Source organism: Pseudophryne corroboree, chromosome 5, assembly GCF_028390025.1.
Source record: "Pseudophryne corroboree isolate aPseCor3 chromosome 5, aPseCor3.hap2, whole genome shotgun sequence".
Lineage (NCBI taxonomy): Eukaryota > Metazoa > Chordata > Amphibia > Anura > Myobatrachidae > Pseudophryne > Pseudophryne corroboree.
Window position 1 is genome coordinate 265,590,541 of NC_086448.1, and position 13,109 is coordinate 265,603,649.

General features: G+C 47.5%; 1 protein-coding gene and 1 long non-coding RNA gene across 5 annotated transcripts in view; one reads left to right on the plus strand and one right to left on the minus strand.

Annotated features, from left to right (window-relative positions):
* The window catches only part of LOC134927592 (uncharacterized), a 137,081-nt gene that overhangs the window by 88,723 nt on the left and 35,249 nt on the right, over positions 1-13,109 (plus strand). The gene's annotated exons all lie outside the window — the stretch shown is intronic.
* The window catches only part of DYNC1LI1 (dynein cytoplasmic 1 light intermediate chain 1), a 92,129-nt gene that overhangs the window by 2,253 nt on the left and 76,767 nt on the right, over positions 1-13,109 (minus strand). The window lies entirely within an intron of this gene.

The following is a 13,109-nucleotide window of genomic DNA, read 5'->3' on the forward strand; positions in this document are numbered from 1 at the left end:
TATGGTGAAGTACAGTAATTTTATTCGACAGATGTGCAAATATGCTAAAATGCTAAAATTCTTCAGTGCAAATATGCTACCAATAATGGGGTTATCTAATGTGCAAAAATATGCTGTGACCAATTCTTCAATCCAAATGTGCTACAGGTAATATGGTTATCCAATGTGCAAATAGGCAAAACATATAACTCATATAGCAGCATATGAATAAGCAGCATATAAATAATGAGAAGAATCCACCACAAATTATGTGGACCTGCGTACCAGATTGTGTGGGATGTCAGATAGCCCACCCAGAAGCGCTTGGAAGGTTACTTCCCGGGATTTGCAGCAACCAAAATAACCACTGCGGATTCTCGGCTGGTTCTTGTTCCCCTCTGGTCATGGAAGGTCCCTCCAATCAATCACAGGTGATTGATTGGAGGGACCTTCCATGACCAGAAGAATTTTAGCATTTTAGCATATTTGCACATCTGTCGAATAAAATTACTGTACTTCACCATATGCGAACCTTCTCTTTATATTTTTTGGGACCCTGATGTTGGTGGAATTGGTGAAGTGTCCTGTGGAGAAGAGGAATCTGTGATTTGCTAGTTTCGCCCATCTCCTAAGGCTGATGAACTTATATAACCCCACACACTGATTGATAAAATCCCTATATTGGGGAACTGTTGAAGCGTTGTTGTGGAAAAGCGGAGACTGTGATTTATTGATCCGTTTATTTCTAAGCGCTGATGAACATATATGACCCTAGAGACTGACCGATAAGTAAGAATATCCATCTTAACCCAGGGAGCGCACCACAGCAAAAACAAAGGAACATTTTAAAGCTATTCAAGGGACTGAGGTGACCGTCCTGTCTGTTAGGTTGCTGCACCATTGTATTGAAGCGCCATCTGTACATTTGTTTTCTATATCACTGCATAATGTGATAAACGGGTGGTCTTCAGTATGCAGACTGTCGGGATTCCGGCGCACAGTATACCGGCGCTGGAATCCCGACAGCCGACATACCGACACTTTTTCTCCCTCGTGGGGGTCCACGCGCCCCCTGGAGGGAGAATAAAAATAGCGTGGCGCGCATAACGAGCCCGCAAGAGGCTCATTTGCGCTCGCCACGCTGTCGGTATGCCAGCGGTCGGGCTCCCGGCGCCGGTATGCTGGTCGCCGGGAGCCCGGCCGCCGGCATACCATACTACACCCGTCATAAACTTTGGGGCAGATGTATTAACCTGGAGAAGGGATAAAGAAGTGATAAACCAGTGATAAGCTCAAGGTGATAACGCACCAGCCAATCAGCTCCAATATGTACATTGACAGTGATGAGCTGATTGGCTGGTGCGTTATCACTGCTTTATCACTTCTTAATGCATTCTCCAGGCTTAATACATCTGTCCCAATGACCTGAAACAGATGGTAAATTGATAAGGGCAGAGCCATCCTTGCTTTTTAAGGTAGCGGTTGGGAGGACAGATGATATATAAAGGTAGCACAACAACAACTACTGTGTTTGGAGGCTGATTATACTCACAATCTACAGCAATATTGGTTGGGAAAGTGTATGGTTGAACCAGCAAATGGCATTTTTGGCCAGCTACCAGAGCTGGTTGAAATAAGGAAAGATCCACCAGTCGCTGTAGAAATGTCACGATAATCTGCTCCTACCAACCATGTCAGTGCTTTTCCATTTATCTAAATGAAACCTCTTTGTATGATATTTTTTAAAAGCCACTAAGGGGAGAATTCAATTAGCAATTACTGCACACGGACTATTCAATTAGCAGGGATTACCCTGTGCATTAATCACAGAGGGTGGACTTTTCCTCAGCCTCAGGAGCTGTGAGAAAGACACCATCGGGAGTTTAACGCAAAATGAAAGCAATGTAGTTCTGCTTCATTTTTAAGGTGTAATAAGGGTAAGAACAAAAAGGCATAATTGAAAGTACTCGGTTTGGATAGTCTATACTCCAGTGTCAGCATGTTCCAGTGTCCCAAAGTGGCTGACTGAGAAAATATAAAATGGCGAAGTAATTTATAATTCGGAGGCATGATTGGTATAATTTGGAGGCATGACAGGCAGTTATAGGTAAAATAGTGCCCGAAGGAGACAGGACATATATGAGAGATGGAACATGAAAACAAAGAGTGGTGAGATTTATCTACCAGCACATCACTAACATATAACAACCAGCAACGGCTGGTAACAACAGCAACAGCTGAACAGGTAAACACATAAAAGAGAATCTGCAGAAAAGTCAACACACTGAGGCGGGCGCCCAATATCCTTTATGGACTACGAGAAAAGGATTTACCGGTAGGTAATTAAAATCCTATTTTCTCTAGCATCCATAAGGGATATTGGGGGAATCTAGTACGATAGGGATGTCCAACAGCTTCCAGAACGTGCGGAGACTGCTGCAGCACCGCCTGCCCAAACTGGGTCTCCTTTGGCCAGGGTATCAAACTTGTAGAACTTCACAAAAAAGTGTTCTTCCCCGACCAGGTAGCAGCTCGGCACAGTTGCAAGGCCGAGACTCCACGGGAAGCCGCCCAGGAAGAGCCTACAGTGGGCTTTCGGAGACTTAGGAACAGGTAAGGCTGCCGACACATAGGCCTGTTGGATAGAAAGCCTAAGCCAACGAGCAATGGACTGCTTCGAAGCAGGACAACCCTTCTTCTGCGCATCATAGAGCACGAACAAGGAATCCGTCTTTCTGATCCGAGCCGTTCGTTTGACATAGACCTTCAAGGCTCGCACTGCATCCAACATCACCAGAGAAGCAGAAGAGTCAGAACTGGATGGAACCACAATAGGTTGATTCAGGTGAAAAGCAGAGACAACCTTTGGCAGGAACTGCTGTCTAGTCCAGAGCTCCGCTCTATCCTCGTAAAAGACCAAGTATGGTCTTTTGCACGATAAGGCCCCCCAATTCTGAGACACGTCGAGCAGAAGCCAGGGCCAGTAACATCACCGTCTTCTACCGCCATCAGAGGTTCAAACAAGAAAGACTGTAGAAATTCCAACACTACATCCAAATCCCAGGGCACTGTAGGCAGCACAAAAGGAGGTTGTATGTGGAGAACCCCTTGCAAGAAGGTCTGAAATTCAGCAACAATGCCAATTTCTGCTGGAAGAAAAATGGAGAGAGCTGTAATCTGGGCCTTGATGAAACCCAGACACAAGCCCTATCCACACCAGCCTGCAGGAAAAGTAAGAAACGTCCCAAGTGGAATTCCGCAAGTAGATACGTGCATTCCTCGCACCAAGAGACATATCTTCTTCAGATATGATAGTTTTTTGACGTCACAGGTTTCCTGGCCTGAACCATGGTAGCAATAACCTTTTTGGAAAGGCCCTTGTGAGCTAGGATGTTCCGCTCAACCGCCATGCCGTCAAACGAAGTCGCCGTAAGTCCAGGTAGACGAACGGTCCTTGTTGAAGATCTCTTCTTAGTGGTAGAGGCCATGTCCAGAAGATCCGCGTACCATACCCTCCGAGGCCAATCCGTGGCAATTAGAATTGCCTGAACACCTTAATTCCTGATCCGCTTGAGCACTCTTGGGAGCAACGGAATCGGAGGAAACAGGTAGACCAGCCGGTAAGGCCATGGCGACGTCCGTGCATCCACTGCCCTCGCCTGAAGGTCCCTGGTTCGTGAGCAATACCAGTGAACCTCTTGAGTCGAGAAGCCATCATGTCTATTTATGGGCAGCCCCACCGACGGATGACCTGCTGGAACACCTGATGGTGGAGTCCCCACTCCCCCGGGTGAAGATCGTGACGACTGAGGAAGTCTGCTTCCCAGTTGTCCATACCCGGAATGAAGATTGCTTACATGGCTCTTGCATTTCTTTCCGCCCAGAGGAGTATCTTTGACACCTCTCGAATGCAGGCTCTGCTATTTGTCCCTCCTTGTCAATTGACATACGCCACTGCTGTGGCGTTGTCTGACTGTACCTGGATCGCGTGATCCTTGAGCAGAGGAGAGGCCTGAAGCAGAGTATTGTAGATCGCCCGAAGTTCCAGAATGTTGATCAGAAGGAGGCTTTCGTGGGCTGACGACCTGCCCTGGAACTGCATCCGTCGTGAGGAGGGTCCAATCCTGAATCCCGAAACTCCAGCCTTCCAGGAGATTGGAGGACTGTAACCACCACAGGAGGGAAATCCTGGCCTGAGGTGACCACCAGGTTAGCCTGTCCATCTGTAGATGTGATCCGGACCACTTGCTCAGGAGATCCAATTGAAAAGTTCTGGCATGGAACCTCCCATATTGGATCGCCTCGTAGGAGGCGACCATCTTTCCCAGCAATCTTATGCAGAGATGGATGGACACTCGAGTAGGTCGAAGCACCAGTCGGACCGTCTCTTGAAGTGTTCTCGCCTTGTCCTCCGGTAGGAACACTCTTTGTACCACAGTGTCCAGTAACATCCCCAGGAACAGGAGCCGCTGAGTTGGCTCCGGGTGGGATGTCTGTAAATTGAGGATCCACCCATAGTGTGACAGAAGATGGATAGTGCGGTCAATATGGAGCAATAGAAGTTCCCTGGATCTTGCTTTTATATGAAGATCGTCCAGGTAAGGGACAACATTGACCAGGAGTTGGAACAGAATCTCCGCCATCATTTTCGTGAATACCCTCGGAGCTGTGGACAGGCCGTAGGGCAGGGCCTGGAACTGGTAGTGATCGTCCAGCAGGGCAAACCTGAGGTACGCCTGATGAGGTGGCCAAATTGGAATATGAAGGTAGGCATCCTTGATATCCAGGGAAAACATGAATTCTTTTCCTCCAGGCCCACAATTACTGCTCGCAAGGATTCCATTTTGAACTTGAAAACCTTCAGGTAAGGGTTCAAGGGCTTGAGATTCAAAATGGGCCTTAACAAACAGTCCGGCATCGGTACCACAAACAAGTTGGAGTAATAACCCTTGCCTCGTTGTGGTATTGGTACTGGAACAATGACGTGGGACTGGACCAACTTTTGGATGGCCTGTTGCAATGTAACCTGCATATCCTCCAAAGCTGGTAAGCTTGATTTGAAAAATCGTTAGGGAGTAGCACCGTCAAACTCCAGCTTTTAGCCCTGAGAAATGAGATCCCTGACCCAGGTATCCTGGCAGGAAGCCTCCCAGACGCTGCTTAAGTGACGCAGTCGAGATCCCCTCGGGGTGGGTGGGCACAGTCATGCTGAGGTCTTAGTGGAAGCAGAACTGGTGGTTAGGGCCTGAGAGCTGGTGCTTGCAGGTTTTCTTGACTTACCTCTAGTGCCTCTAGCCGCATTGGAGGCACCTCTGGCCTTAGATCGAAATCAGTTAGACCAAAAGGACTGCACAGACGGCCCCGTGTAGGAGCGTTTCGCCGGCTGGGCCCCAGAGGGGAGAAACGTGGATTTCCTATCTATTACTTTGGAAATCCACGTATCCAACTCAACCCCAAAAAGCCATTCCCCCAAATAGGGGAGAAATTCCTCACTGCGCTTTGATTCTGCGCCCGCAATCCACTTACGCAACCACAAAGCCCTGTGCGCCGACACTGCCATGGCAGAGGTCCTAGCATTAATATTACCCATCTCCTTGAGCGAGTCACATAGGACGCATGTAGTGTCCTGAATGTGCTTGAGGAGAGTCACCATAGTGACATGGGGCATATAGTCCAGGAGAGGCCCTCCTGAATCTGAGTAGCCCACGTATGAATGGCATGGTCCATCCAGCTATGCCTGGCCTCTGCGATACACCTGCTGCCATGTAAATAGATTGTAGCATAATCTCTATTTTCCGGTCCCCCGTATCCTTTATGGTAAAGAAGCCTGGGGCAAGCAGCACCGCCTTTTTAGACAGTCTAAAAACACAACGAGACAGCGCTTATTCAATATGTTTGTGGATTTAATCTCTAAATTTATAATTTTATAAAATCACATCAATAAACAACAATGATGCCAGCCAGCATGTATATCCTCATCTATATCAGAGAGCAGAGCAGGTAGACCACGCTTCTGTGGATCTGCATGATAGAGGAGGAGCTGTGTAACATCTGCCCTACCAGCTAAGTCTGCAACAGCTTGTTGTAGCAGTTGAGTTTTCTGCATATTAGCAGTGAGCTGGGAAGACATATCTGACATAATAATTTTAAGAGACCCAAGCCAGTTGGGCTATGGACCCTCTTCCCCAGCCCATTCACTGATTTGTGAAGATTGGCTGCATTGTTCACAAGAAACAGAATCAGATAACATGGGAGAGAATCTGTTGTGGCATACACTGCACAGTTTGTGTTTACCCAGTTTTACAGTAAGCACAATGACAAACACATACACACAGGCAGTAATACTTTGCAAGCCTGCCCTTACTGTATGTGAGAGGAGAAACAGAGAGAGAGAGAGAGAGAGAGAGAGAGAGAGAGAGAGAGAGAGAGAGAGACACCAGCACTCACCTAGCTGCACTGCCCCAGTGAGGCTGATAGCTAACAATAACACAGCAAATACTAGTAAATTCTGTCCTGTAGAGGACACAGACCGTGTACAATAGCAGCTCTCCCCTTTTTGCTACACCCTGTGCCAGATTTGTTTGTGGCTGCATTAAGCAGAGGAAGGTGCCAAAATGCCTCTGGTCCGCCCCCTCCAATGGCATCAGAGCTATAATGATTTTTATACTGGCAAAGTCTCCTGCATGGCTTAAAAACATCACACAAGTGTTAGTTTAAGCTAATAGAAGCCAGTGTACACGGGGGGCTCTAGCGGGACCCCCCCCCCTGAAGGGTCCCGTATGCCGTGCTTGCGTTCAGCCGCACTTTGAACCAGGGGACTCCTCTAGCGGGGCCGCCAGTTTGTACTCACCACTGTAGTCACCTTCAGGTTAGTGTTAGGGGTGTGCGGCATGCTGCGATTGTGACAGCCAAGGCGCAGTGCCCAGCTGAACAAACAACCTCTCAGGGCGGTGGGAAGCGGCTCTGCACCTCTCAAGGTCGGTGACCGTCCTACCCCCCTAACTCCCATGGTGCAGGTTATGCTGTTGCCTAAACAGCATACCGAAAATAATAAAAGTTTAAAAGAAATTGAAGAAAACTCTCTGGAGCTGCAGAGATGTGCATCCTCTCCTGAGGGCACTTTTTTCTAAACTGCCTGTGGGAGGGGGCATAGAGGGGAGGAGCCAGCACACCCAGTGAAGAAATTTAAAGTGCACCGGCTCCTTTGGACCTCGTCTATATCCCATCGTACTAGATTCCCCCAATATCCCTTATGGATGCTAGGGAAATACAACAAATGAGGTTAAGCAGAGCACCTCTGATGAAAAACAAAAACCACCACAAATCATCCTACCTCCAAAACCAAGAATTGCCGAGACCTCATTGTGTGTTTGAAGGAAAATTAAGACAGGCCAAATGCAAGACTAGTTGCCTGCTCCTAAACGTTGCAGTATGCCTCATAAGGAAGTGACTGAACGAAAGGAACCAATTTTTTCCTCCTTTGATCAAGCCAATGAGCAGAATAATTACCCTAAGCTCCAAGTGGAACCCTGAATAATTACCCTAAGCTCCAGTGGAACCCTGAAATGCCTTGGAAAATGTAAATAGCAGATGGGAGTTGAATGGATTTAGAAAGTTGAACAGACCCAAGCCATCCCACGAGCTTGGCAAAAACACAAACCCAATAAACTATTCAAATATCTAAGAAACTCAATGAGGGGAACTAGTAGCGATTCTCTAAAGAAAGGAAACCTCCATGAAATCAGAAATCTCAGACCTGGAAAGAAAAACAGGAAGCCCCAAACCTGACCAAATAAAGACATTTTATAAAGGAAGGAATGAGTTTAAAATACCGACGCCTAAATCCTGACAGGTGTACAGTGCCGACTCAGAATACCAGCAAGGTAGGTGATTCTCCCTCTATGGGTGTCCACCACCATGTCCATTTTATGGTTGTATGAATAAATCCTTTTTGACTGAGATCAACCGTCTATGTCGCTGGCTCTGCAAACACTTGCTAGACAGCTGTCTGCTTTGAAGTTGAAAATAGGATTTTAATTACCTACCGGTAAATCCTTTTCTCGTAGTCCGTAGAAGATGCTGAGGTCCATTTAGTACCATGGGGTATAGATGTGTCCTTTTGGATTCACTGGCACTTTAAGAGTTTAATAGTGTGGGCTGGCTCCTCCCTCTATGCCCCTCCTACCAGACTCAGTCTAGAAACTGTGCCTGAGGAGACGGACATACTTCGAGAGAAGGAAATACACAGATAGTGGCGAGATTCACACCAGCTCACACATAACAAAAAAGGAAAGCCAAGCTAACCAACTTGGAACAATTCAGCAACGGCTGAAACACTAATACTGAACCAAGTAATAATGCAGGAATACGAAGCACTGGGCGGGCGCCCAGCATCCTCTGCGGACTACGAGAAAAGGATTTACCGGTAGGTAATTAAAATCCTATTTTCTCTTACGTCCTATAGGATGCTGGGGTCCATTTAGTACCATGTGGATGTACCAAAGCTCCCAGTACGGGAGGGAGAGTGCCGAGGTTCCTGCAGAACAGATTTACCAAACTTTAGGTCCTCAGAGGCCAAAGTATAGAACTTGTAGAACTTAGCAAACGACCGAGACCAAGTAGCTGCTCGGCAAAGCTGTAAAGCAGACACACCCCGGGCAGCCGCCCAGGAAGAATCCACTTCACGAGTAGAGTGGGCCTTAACAGATTTTGGACACTGCAAGCCTGCTGTAGAATAAGCATGCTGGATAGTAAACCTCATCCAACGAGAAATCGTCTGCTTAGAAGCAGGACACCCAACCTTGTTGGGATCATAAAGGACGAACAAAGCATCCGACTTCCTGTGACGAGAGGTTCTCTTCACATAAATCTTCAAAGCCCTCACCACATCCAAGGACTTTGAGGTAATTAAGGAGTCAGTAGCCACTGGCACCACAATAGGTTGGTTGCTATGAAAAGGCCACACAACCTTTGGAAGCAACTGCTGACGCGTTCTGAGCTCAGCCCTATCTTCATGGAAAACCAAATAGGGGCTCTTGCATGACAATGCCCCTAATTCTGACACATGTCTTGCAGATGCCAATGCCAACAGTGTGACCGCCTTCCAAGTAAGAAACTTGACGTCGACCTCCTGCAAAGGTTCGAACCAATCCGATTGCAGGAACTGCAGCACCACATTAAGATCCCAAGGTGCCGTAGGAGGCACAAAGGGTGGTTGGATGTGCAGAACCCCTTTCAAGAATGTTCAACCTCCATGCTGTCAAACGTAGCCGCGGTAAGTCTTGATAAGCGAACAGCCCCTGTTGAAGAAGGTCCTCATGAAGAGGAAGAGGCCTCAGATCCTCCAGGAGTAATTCCAGAAGATCCGCGTACCAAGCCCTCTTTAGCCAGTCCGGAGCAATGAGGATCACCTGAACTCTTGTTCTTTTTATTAGTTTGAGAATCCTTGGGATGAGCGGAAGTGGGGGGGGGACACATACACTGACTGGAACACCCACGGAGTTACCAGTGCGTCCACCACCACTGCCTGTGGGTCTCTCGACCCTGCACAGTACCTGCAAAGCTTCTTGTTGAGGCGAGAGGCCATCATGTCTACCTGAGGTATGCCCCAACAGCTTGTCACCTCTGCGAATACCTCCGGGTGGAGACCCCATTCTCCTGGATGGAGATCGTGTCTGCTGAAGAAGTCCGCTTCCCAGTTGTCCACTCCCGGAATAAAGATTGTTGATCGCGCCACGGCGTGCTTTTCTGCCCAGAGGAGGATTCTTGATACCTCTGACATTGCTGCTCTGCTCTTCGTTCCGCCCTGTCTGTTTATGTGGGACACTGCCGTTACATTGTCAGACTGAACCTGAATGGCCTGATCTTGCAGAATATGTGCCGCTTGTAGAAGGCCGTTGTATATGGCCCTTAGTTCCAGAATGTTTATTGGAAGTATGGATTCCAGACTTGACCACCTTCCTTGGAAGTTTTCCCCTTGGGTGACCGCACCCCAACCTATGAGACTTGCATCCGTGGTTAGAAGGATCCAATTCTGAATCCCGAACCTGCGGCCCTCGAGTAGGTGAGAAGTTTGCAGCCACCAGAGAAGCAAAATTCTGGCTTTCAGCGACAGGCGTATCCACTGGTGCATGTGAAGATGTGATCCCGACCATTTGTCTAGGAGGTCCAGTTGGAAGGACCTTGCAATGGAATCTTCCGTACGGAAGAGCCTCGTAGGAGGCTACCATCTTCCCCAGAAGGTGAATGCACTGATGAACCGATAACTGGGCTGGCTTGAGGACATCACGTACCATTGCTTCATTTGGATCTTTCCATGCAGGGTATAGCATACTCCTACACTCGTGTCAGTTTTCCCGTGAATGCATTTGGCCCTTGTATGGCTCATCTCCCACTGTGTAACCTTCGTAGTGCGCCCAACATGGCTGCCTTATCTGGTAAACTTGTGGATGGGATGAAAAATACATGGACCTGATGGTTTTATTGGAACCCTACTCTGAACCTAAGGACTCTGCAATCTCCCCGTTTTGTGTTCTCTTCTAGGGGTGGACTATTCCACCCTGGGTAATACTACGCAGAGCGCCTAAGATGGCTGCCGCACCTGGTACCTTGTGAGGGTGGAATACACAACCCCTGGAGGTTATTACCCAAAATGCTTACACCAACCCTGCATTATGCTTTCTGTCTTTATTGTCTGTGTGGTTTATCTCTTGATGTAATACTTAATTCTTCTGTATTATGTGCATTGTTTGAGTTCTAGTTGGCGCCGCGGATGGCTGCCTCGGTGCTGCTCTGCCAAGCAGCCTTTGTGTTTAGTCCTACGTGTATAATATGTCTAATATGTTGAGTCTATTGTACAGTTGCAATGTGCAGTATCAACTCATACGTGTAATGTGTGTAATGTATGCTATGTTCTTCCCCCTTCGTATGCTATGTATTCCCCCTTCATGTTGCTGCTTGGCGATGCATTGTACCACAAAGAATTCCTAGTTTACGTGAGTACACCTGGCCAATAAAGCGGATTCTGATTCTAATTCTGATTGATTGGATCATCAACGCTTTCTTTACCGGTAGAATCACCCTCTGCCCTTCCTGGGGATGATACTCGACACGGAAGTGGAGTCTCCTTGTCGGTTCCAAATGTGACTTTGGAAGGTTCAGGATCCACCCATGATTCTGGAGTAGTTGAGTTGTGAGAGCAATACTCTGCAACAATCTCTGCTTTTATCAGGAGATCGTCCAGATATGGAATTATGTTCACTCCTTGCCTGTGGAGGAGTAGCATCATTTCTGCCATGACCTTGGTGAACACTCTCGGTGCTGTGGAGAGGACAAACGGCAGTGCCTGGAACGGATAGTGACAATCCAGCAGCGTAAATCGGAGATAAGCCTGGTGAGGCGGCCAGATCGGAAAGTGAAGGTACGCATCCTTGATATCCAGGGATACTAGGAATTCCCCCTCCTCCAGACCAGAGATCACCGCTCTCAGAGACTCAATCTTGAATTTGAATTCCCTTAAGTAGGGGTTCAATGACTTTAGGTTCAGAATCAGCCTTACCGAACCATCCGGTTTCGGCACCACAAACAAGTTTCAGTAATAACCCTTGTGGTGTAGATGAGGTCGAGCTGGGACAATAACATCTGTTTTTACCAATTTTTTAATAGCTTCCTGCAGGATAGCACTTTCTGTCAGCCTGATTTGAAGAATCTGTGAGGTGGGAGTTCCTGAAACTCCAGTCTGTAGCCCTGGGTAACAATGTCTGTCACACAGGGGTCCAGACCTAATGACGCCCAGATGTGACTGAAATTTTTTAGTCTCGCTCCCACCTGCCCGATCTCCAGGCTGGGAGGTCCACAGTCATGCTGAAGATTTAGAGGAAACAGAACCTGGTTTCTGTTCCTGAGAACCTGTTGGTTCAGGTTTTTTGGATTTTCTCCGACCACCCCTAAAGAAGGTGGAAGGGGATTTGGATTTTAAAAAATGTTGCGGTCGAAAGGACTGCAGTGTGGACGTAGGATAAGATTTCCGAATCGGTGGAGCTGCTGAGGGGAGAAAGGTTGACTTACCCGCAGTTGTCGTGGAAAGCCACGCATCCAATGCATCCCCAAACAGAGCCTGACCTGTGAAGGGTAGGGTCTCCACACTTTTCTTGGATTCTACATCCGCAGTCCATTGGCGTAGCCAGAGTCCACTGCGTGCTGATACCGCCATGTAAGTAGCCCTCGCATTCAGCATTTTAAGGTCTTTCATGGCCTCCACCATGAACCCAGCAGAATTCTTTATGTGACGCAAAAACAAATCAATGTCACACATCCATAGTATCTAAGTCCTCTAGTAATGTGCCTGACCACTTTACTATGGCTTTAGAAATCCACGCACAAGCAATAGTGGGCCTTAAAGCCACGCCTGTAGCAGTGTATAGAGATTTGAGCGTAGTCTCAATCTTGCGGTCAGCCGGCTCCTTTAGGGCGGTTGAACCAGGGACAGGTAAAACCACCTTTTTATACAACAAGGATACAGAAGCGTCTACTATAGGTGGGTTTTCACATTTCTTTCTATCCTCTTCAGAGAAAGGAAAAGCAATGAGAATTCTTTTAGGGATCTGGAATTTGTTCTCAGGGTTTTCTCAGGATTTTTCAAATAAAGAGTTCAGCTCTTTAGAAGCAGGGAAGGTGAGGGAGGATTTCTTATTTTCCATAAAATAAAATTCCCTTTTTTTTTTTTTTTGTGATATTATTCCCCTTAAAGAATTCACCCATGGGGGTTCGGATGACATGACAGGTTGGGAAAGCACACTGCAGTCCTGAGAACATGGGATAGACTCTTCAGGAGAAGATACACACTCTGCAGCACAGGATACAGAGCCCTTAGACATGGTAATGTGGATATATACACAAACACACACATACAGGATATGTCAGACACAGTTTCCCCTACAGTACCTTCAGAGAGCCACAGAGTATAAGGAGCCAGCCCCACAGCGCCCCAGTGAGCAGTTTATATGATAACAGCCCGGCACAGACTAAATAACCTTAATAGGTTAAATAGTACTAACTACACTCTCTCCCCTCCTGTCTATAACACCTTGGTACAGCAGTAACTAACTGGAGTTATGTGGACGGTCAGCGCG